Source organism: Mus pahari, chromosome 4 (assembly GCF_900095145.1).
Source record: "Mus pahari chromosome 4, PAHARI_EIJ_v1.1, whole genome shotgun sequence".
NCBI classification, from domain to species: Eukaryota; Metazoa; Chordata; class Mammalia; order Rodentia; family Muridae; genus Mus; species Mus pahari.
Window position 1 is genome coordinate 30,936,652 of NC_034593.1, and position 6,530 is coordinate 30,943,181.

The window sequence follows — 6,530 nt, forward strand, 5'->3', positions numbered from 1 at the left end:
TGTGTGTGTGTGTGTGTGTGTGTGTGTGTGTAAAATGGTTTCCTTGTAGTAGTTTGTCCTATCCTGAGAAAATTAACTCCAAACCCTCCCTACTAAAAACAAATGATATTCTCACCTCTACTATTTTCAAAAAAGATGGGAGGGGTGACTATTAAATTTACAAATGCTCCCGGCTTCTCTTTCTAATTCCCACGAACCCTGGTCTCCTCGTTCATTTTTGCAAAGGTTCTGAAATCACCTTGACTTTTTGATTCTGGGGGAAGCTCTCCAGTTCAGAGCAGGAGAAAAACCCTTAATTTCCTGGTACCTATTTCTTGCTTCCCGACCCATCTCTTTGCTAAACCCTGGATCTTGAGACAGTCAGTCATATGGAGGAGGAGCCCCAACATACCTTTTGCAAGATTTCCTCCACTCCCCAGCTTTGCAGGGTTCCTAGGAGTTTAGGTCCTGGGTGCCACCGGTCAAGGGCACCAGTCTGGGTCCCGATGACATAGATCTAGGAAAAGCAATCGGATCTGATGGACGAAAGGATCTCTCAAACTACCATTGTCCCTCCTTGCACAGGTGACTTTTCCTCCTGACAGTCAGCCCTTTCCAAAAGGTCTGCTATATTAACCACGAACAGGCCTATCTCCTCACACCAGCTCCCTCTGCTTCTCCTAAGCTATGCTAAGCAGCCCCTTGTCTCCAAGCCAACATCTAAAGATCATTGTCCAGCGAATCCTACTCGCCCTTTGTTGCCCCAGAGTCTAAGCCCACCTTTGACAAACCTCCGGCTAGACTAGGCATAGCGATCAAGAATAGGAGGAAATCTCCCACCCCACCCCCCACCCCCAGGAGGTCACTGAATCATTTCTCTCGGGCACCACCATTGAAACGCCTCTCAGAGCTCGCACTCCAGTATTTAGATAATTTTGTTGAAAGTGGCTGAACTGAGTTGACTGAATAATAGAGTTTTCCACCCTTAGATACAAGTGAAGTTGGTCTGGGAAGAAGAGTTCTCAGGCGTGCAATACTGTCCTCCTCCCCAAAGCTGTCCTCTCTTCGCGAGTCTCCTCTCTCGAAATCAGGCTTACTCTAGAAGAACTCGAGTCCAGGACTAGACTCCTGTCCCTGGGGTCCCCTGATCTATAGCGGGTCCAGAGACCCGGACGGAACAGAGTGTGTCCCCTTGCCGCTGCTCAAGAGGGGTGTACCTGAATCCCGGTGGAGCTGAAACCCTGCCAGCTGGGTCACACCGCTTGCTCGTTATTGAAACCCCACGGCTCCCGGTGCAGGGACAGGCGCCCGGGCTGCAGGGTCCCGGCCGTATTGGCCACCGAGTTCTTCAGCTGCTTGATGACCACGAAGAGCAGGAGGAACAGGAGGAAGAGCAGAAAGAAGAAGAGCGCTAGGTAGAGCAGCAGATTCAGCTTCCACTCCATGCTGGGCGCCGCCCGGGCGGTGCGCGCTGCGTTTCGCCTGGAAAGGCTCCGCACGCTCGCCCCCGGGTTCCCAGCTCCGCTGTGGTCCGCCCGGTCTCCGCGGCTCCCCAGGAGCGCCGGACCCGGGACCTGCGAGCGCCGCAGATCTTCTGTGTGGGGATGCGAGCTAGCTTCTCCAGCGCTAACTTCAGCGGGTGTAGACGAGGAGGAATGGTCCAGTATTCCCCCGGTGTGGACAGCTGGCTGCCGGCAGGTGTCTTTAAGACTCTCACTGGGGACAGCCAGTGGAACCTCTCTCCCCTCCCTTCGTAATTAAGGTTCTTCGTAATTTGCGCCACTTTTCCAAAAGAGACACAGAAAAATAAAAGGTGCCTGAAGGTGCGGTCTGGGAGATGCTCCTAGCTGTGAAGTGAACTACCAATGCATCGACAGTTCCACTTCAAGCTGCCTTGCCAGTTAGAATTGCAGAGGGTATGCACTAACAGGCAGCCTCCCCACACCCTCCTCTGTGCTATAGGTTCTTACAGAGCACTAACAGCCAAAGACATTTCGACATTTCGAATGTGATATTTTAAAAAAGCTTTCTGTTGTTGACTTGAAATTCAATTTGTGTGTGTGTGTGTGTGTGTGTGTGAGAGAGAGAGAGAGAGAGAGAGAGAGAGAGAGAGAGAGAGAGAGAGAGAGAGAGAGATTGGAGAAACATAATGTCTTCCAGGCGCTTTGTGAGACCCCCCATTAGCCCTGTATTTGAAATTACCCATACCTCCGTGGTGAAGCTCTGAGAGAAAGGAAGTACTTTGTTATTGAGTGTGCCAGTCAGTTTTCAGCTTTAAGGAGGGCAGGGTGATTGGGGGTCATCACTGCAGGAGTTTGGTTCCTGGTTAGCTGGCTCCACTGTTCTTTGACCTCTTGCACTAAGAAGCCCAGGACAGGCTGCTGGGCTCTCGCAGCCAAAGAGAAGGCAGCGGAAGTGGAAGGGACAACAGGCATTCTTCAAAGCCACATCCTCAGTGGTTTAGTATCTCCAACCACTCCCCACTTTCTGAAGGCCCACTCTGGCCTGGATTTATTTATGGATTCGTTCATCCATCGAATGATGAGTTTGCATCCTCACTATTCAGCCATCTCTCAATTGCCACTTCCAGGTGGGGACCACTCCCTCGGCGCCTGCAACTTTTGAAGGACACCTCATACCCACTCAGAAACACTGTGTAACTCGTTACCCAAACTCAGTGGCTAAAACCAGCAAGGACGTTGCTGATTTCTCCAGGGATCTGTGAGTCAAGAATACTTTGAAGTTACTCTCAGTCAGGTGTGCTGACACACACCACATAATCCCAGCACCTGAGCATCCACCCCTACCGTGTGTGTGTGTGTGTGTGTGTGTGTGTGTGTGTGTGTGTGTGAGATAAAATCTGGGTGGGTCTATTTGGGAACTCTCTGCTGCTGTTTGAGGGCTGCTCTGCAGCCCAGGTTCCTCAGCTGTGAGGACAAATAACAGCGGGAGTAATGCTGGTTGATGGTGGGGGGCCTCAGTCCCTTTGAAATGGCCTTCTCCATAGGCCTCCACGGGCACCAGCATCTGGTGGAACAGGTCAGGCAGCAGCCAGAGTTAGGCAGAGGCTGTAGCGTCTGTGCCCACTAGCTGCAGATGTCACAAGCCACCGCCTCTGCAAAGCCCTAATGGCTAACAGTTCATATCCCTAGGGTCTGGGGGCTTGAACTTCTGAGAAAAGCTTCCTGGAGGCCTTCAAGTCTGGCTGTCACTAGAGTTTACCTAAGCTACTTCCCAGACCTCATGTTTTATCTCATTATGTGCAAAGATTCGAGAGCTGCCAAGACGGAGATTGTGGGACGAGGCCTGACAAACCCATCCCAGATTATGTAATGGCCTGGGCACAGTAAGTGACATCATTTCCGTGACGTCAGAAGTCACACAGACGGGATGATGGGAGTAAACTGAAGGGCTCAGGACTCAGTTCTAGTCTCAACTCTACCTGCAATGGTTATGACTTCCCAGTCTCTCTGTTCCCTTTGCCTACTCTCCCTGGGATTTGCTATGAGGGTCAAATGATTGGAATGTTAACAATTTGTTTTTCTATATGTATGTCATGCAACAATATTCTGTTTTTAGGATCTCCAATACTACAGACTACTGTTAAATTTTTGAAAGTCTTTGCTGCACGCATCTGACTGGGCACAAAGTCAGTCTATAGATACATAGGTAAGTAGATAGATAGATAAGTAGATAGATGGGTAAGTAGATAGATAGATAGATAGATAGATAGATAGATAGATAGATAGATGATAAATAGATGGTTGTAATCCACCACTATCTCTCTCTTCTCCCTATCTCTCTTCCTTTGTCTCTCTCTTTCTATACACACACTATATATGCACTATATATAAACATATACACTATATAGAATATAGAGATACAGAGGTATAGAGATATAGATCTACTTTGTAGACAGGGTTATCTATATTGGAGCTGGCTCCTAGGAATTATTCTTAAATGTTTCAAGAAAATTGCTAAAATATGGCTATTTTTAGAAATTACATTGTATAAATTAATAATGTTAGCAACAATTGACTACATACTCAAGCCTCATCCTCCCATTGATTTTTCTATGCATCTCCATTATTGATGGACTTGTGATATGTCTGTTGCTGCTGTCAGATGGGTCTGCTACATACCCTTGCTTGATTCTTCCTGACCATGCTTGCTCAGTGGAGGTATTGTCTTTGCTAGGGTTTCTATTGCTAGGATGAAACACTGTGACCAAAAGCAACTTGCGGGAAGGAGGGGTTTATTTGGCTTACACTTCCATGTCACTGTTCATCATTGATGGAAATCAGGACAGAAACTCAAACAAGGCAGAGAGTTGGCCCCCAGAAAATGGACCAATCAGGACCAGTACCTATTGCTAGTGTTATCTAACGACCCACTCTCACAGGGCTATTGAGTAGAACCTAAATTCCTATCCACATTTAAGAGTTCTGACTTTCCAGAATCCCAGAGCTGGAAGTACCACATGTTCCTCTGGGTAGATGTCTCCGTTTTATGTAATCTTGGCAAGAGAACAAATCCCCAAGCTAAGTTTCCGTTTCCTCATGCTATTATGGAAACCTGGGTGTCAGATATAGTTTCTGCCCTACTCTGACACAGTGCAGAGAGATGGGCATGACTAAACATCCTCTATGCCAGACTCACACTTGGGAAAGGACAGACTGGGAGTAATGATTAGAGAGGTCCATATGTCTACACTCTGGTGTTCTGAGATCAAGAACTATCTTAGGGTCGGGACCTGGTCCCTGCTACCCACCTCCACAGCAGCCTGACTCCTGGTCCTTCTCAAACGGGGACCTCTGCCTTGTTTCCATTCTGAAAGCTGCCACTGGTACTCCAGGAGTTCTCCTCCTGCAGCTAGGGAAGGTGGCTAAAGACAGCGTGCAGATAAGCATGCTGACTGACTAGGCAAGCCTTGCTCACATACTGCACATGAGATAAGCACGATAGTCAACAAGGTGTTTGATTAAAAAAAAAAAAATCAGCCGAGCATGGTGGCACACGCCTTTAATTCCAGCACTTGGGAGGCAGAGGCAGGCAGATTTCTGAGTTCAAGGCCAGCCTGGTCTACAGAGTGAGTTCCAGGTATCCATTGGCTTCAAGGATGAAAACTGAAGCCCAGAAAGGTTCCAAGACCTAATGACCTGATTACTTACCCACTCTGCGTCCTTGGATAGAGTTAATCTCTTTAGATTGGAGTTGACCTTCTAGGATCTTCTATAGGGCTGCATTGGTAGGTAGATGTTGCTTAAATTTGGTTTTATCATGGAATGTCTTGTTTTCTTCATCTGCTCTAACTGAATGTTTTGATGGGTATAGTAGTCTGGGTTGGCATCTGTGGTCTCTTAGGATCTGTAGAATATCTCTCCAAGCTCTTCTGGCTTTTGGCATCTCCGTTGAGAAGTCAGGTGGAATTCTAATAAGTCTGTCTTTATATGTTACTTGGTCTGTTTCCCCTTGAAGCTTATAACAGCCATTCTTTGTTCTGTATGTTTAGTGTTTTGATTATTATGTGCAAAGGCAACTTTCTTTTTTTTTTTAGTTCAATTTATTTGGTGTTCTGTATGCTTCTTGAACCTTTGTGGGCATCTCCTTAAGGTTAGGGAAGTTTTCCTCTACGATTTTGTTGAAAATATTTTTCTGGGCTGGTGAGATGGCTCAGTGGGTAAGAGCACCCAAGTGCTCTTAAGGTCCTGAGTTCAAATCCAAGCAACCACATGGTGGCCCATAACCATCCGTAACAAGATCTGACGCCCTCTTCTGGAGTGTCTGAAGACAGCTACAGTGTACTTACATATCAGTGTACTTACATATAATAAATAAATAAATCTTTAAAAAGAAAAAAGAAAATATTTTTCTGTGCCTTTGACCTGTGTTTTTCTTCTTCCTCTGATTCTATTATTCTTAGATTTGGTCTTTTTTTAAAGCTTTATTTATTTATTATATGTAATTACACACATAGCTGTCTTCAGACACTCCAGAAGAGGGCGTCAGGTCTTGTTACAAATGGTTATGAGCCACCATGTGGTTGCTGGGATTTGAACTCAAGACCTTTGGAAGAGCAGTCGGGTGCTCTTACCCACTGAGCCATCTCACCAGCAGATTTGGTCTTTTTTAAAAAAATTATTTATTTTTATTTTATGTGCGTTGGTGGTTTGTTTTTGTTTTTTGTTTTTGTTTGTTTGTTTGTTTTGAGATAGGGTTTCTCTGTGTAGCCCTGGCTGTCCTGGAACTCACTCTGTAGACCAGGCTGGCCTTGAACTCAGAAATCCGCCTGCCTCTGCCTCCCAAGTGCTGGGATTAAAGGCATGTGGCACCACGCCCGGCTCATGGTGTTTTTGCCTGCAAGTGTGAGGGTGTCAGATCTTGGAGTTACAGACAGTTGTGAGCTGCCATGTGGAAGAACAGCCAGTGCCCTCATCAGATGAGCCACCTCTCTGGCTCCGACTTGGTTTTTACACAGTGTCACAGATTTCCTGGATGTTTTGTGCCTGGACTATTTTACATTTTACATTTCTTTAATGAGTTAACCATGT

At 46.6% G+C, this 6,530-nt stretch overlaps 1 long non-coding RNA gene across 1 annotated transcript in view; it reads right to left on the minus strand.

Annotated features, from left to right (window-relative positions):
• LOC115063840 overlaps positions 1-1,466 on the minus strand; it is a 5,803-nt gene extending 4,337 nt beyond the window's left edge. Inside the window, exons 1-2 of the long non-coding RNA XR_003843718.1 lie at positions 1,197-1,466; positions 392-496 (exon numbers count right to left, since the gene is read on the minus strand). This is a non-coding gene — a long non-coding RNA (uncharacterized LOC115063840). The remainder of the gene's footprint in view (positions 1-391; positions 497-1,196) is intronic.
• Between the last annotated feature and the right edge of the window lie 5,064 nt (positions 1,467-6,530).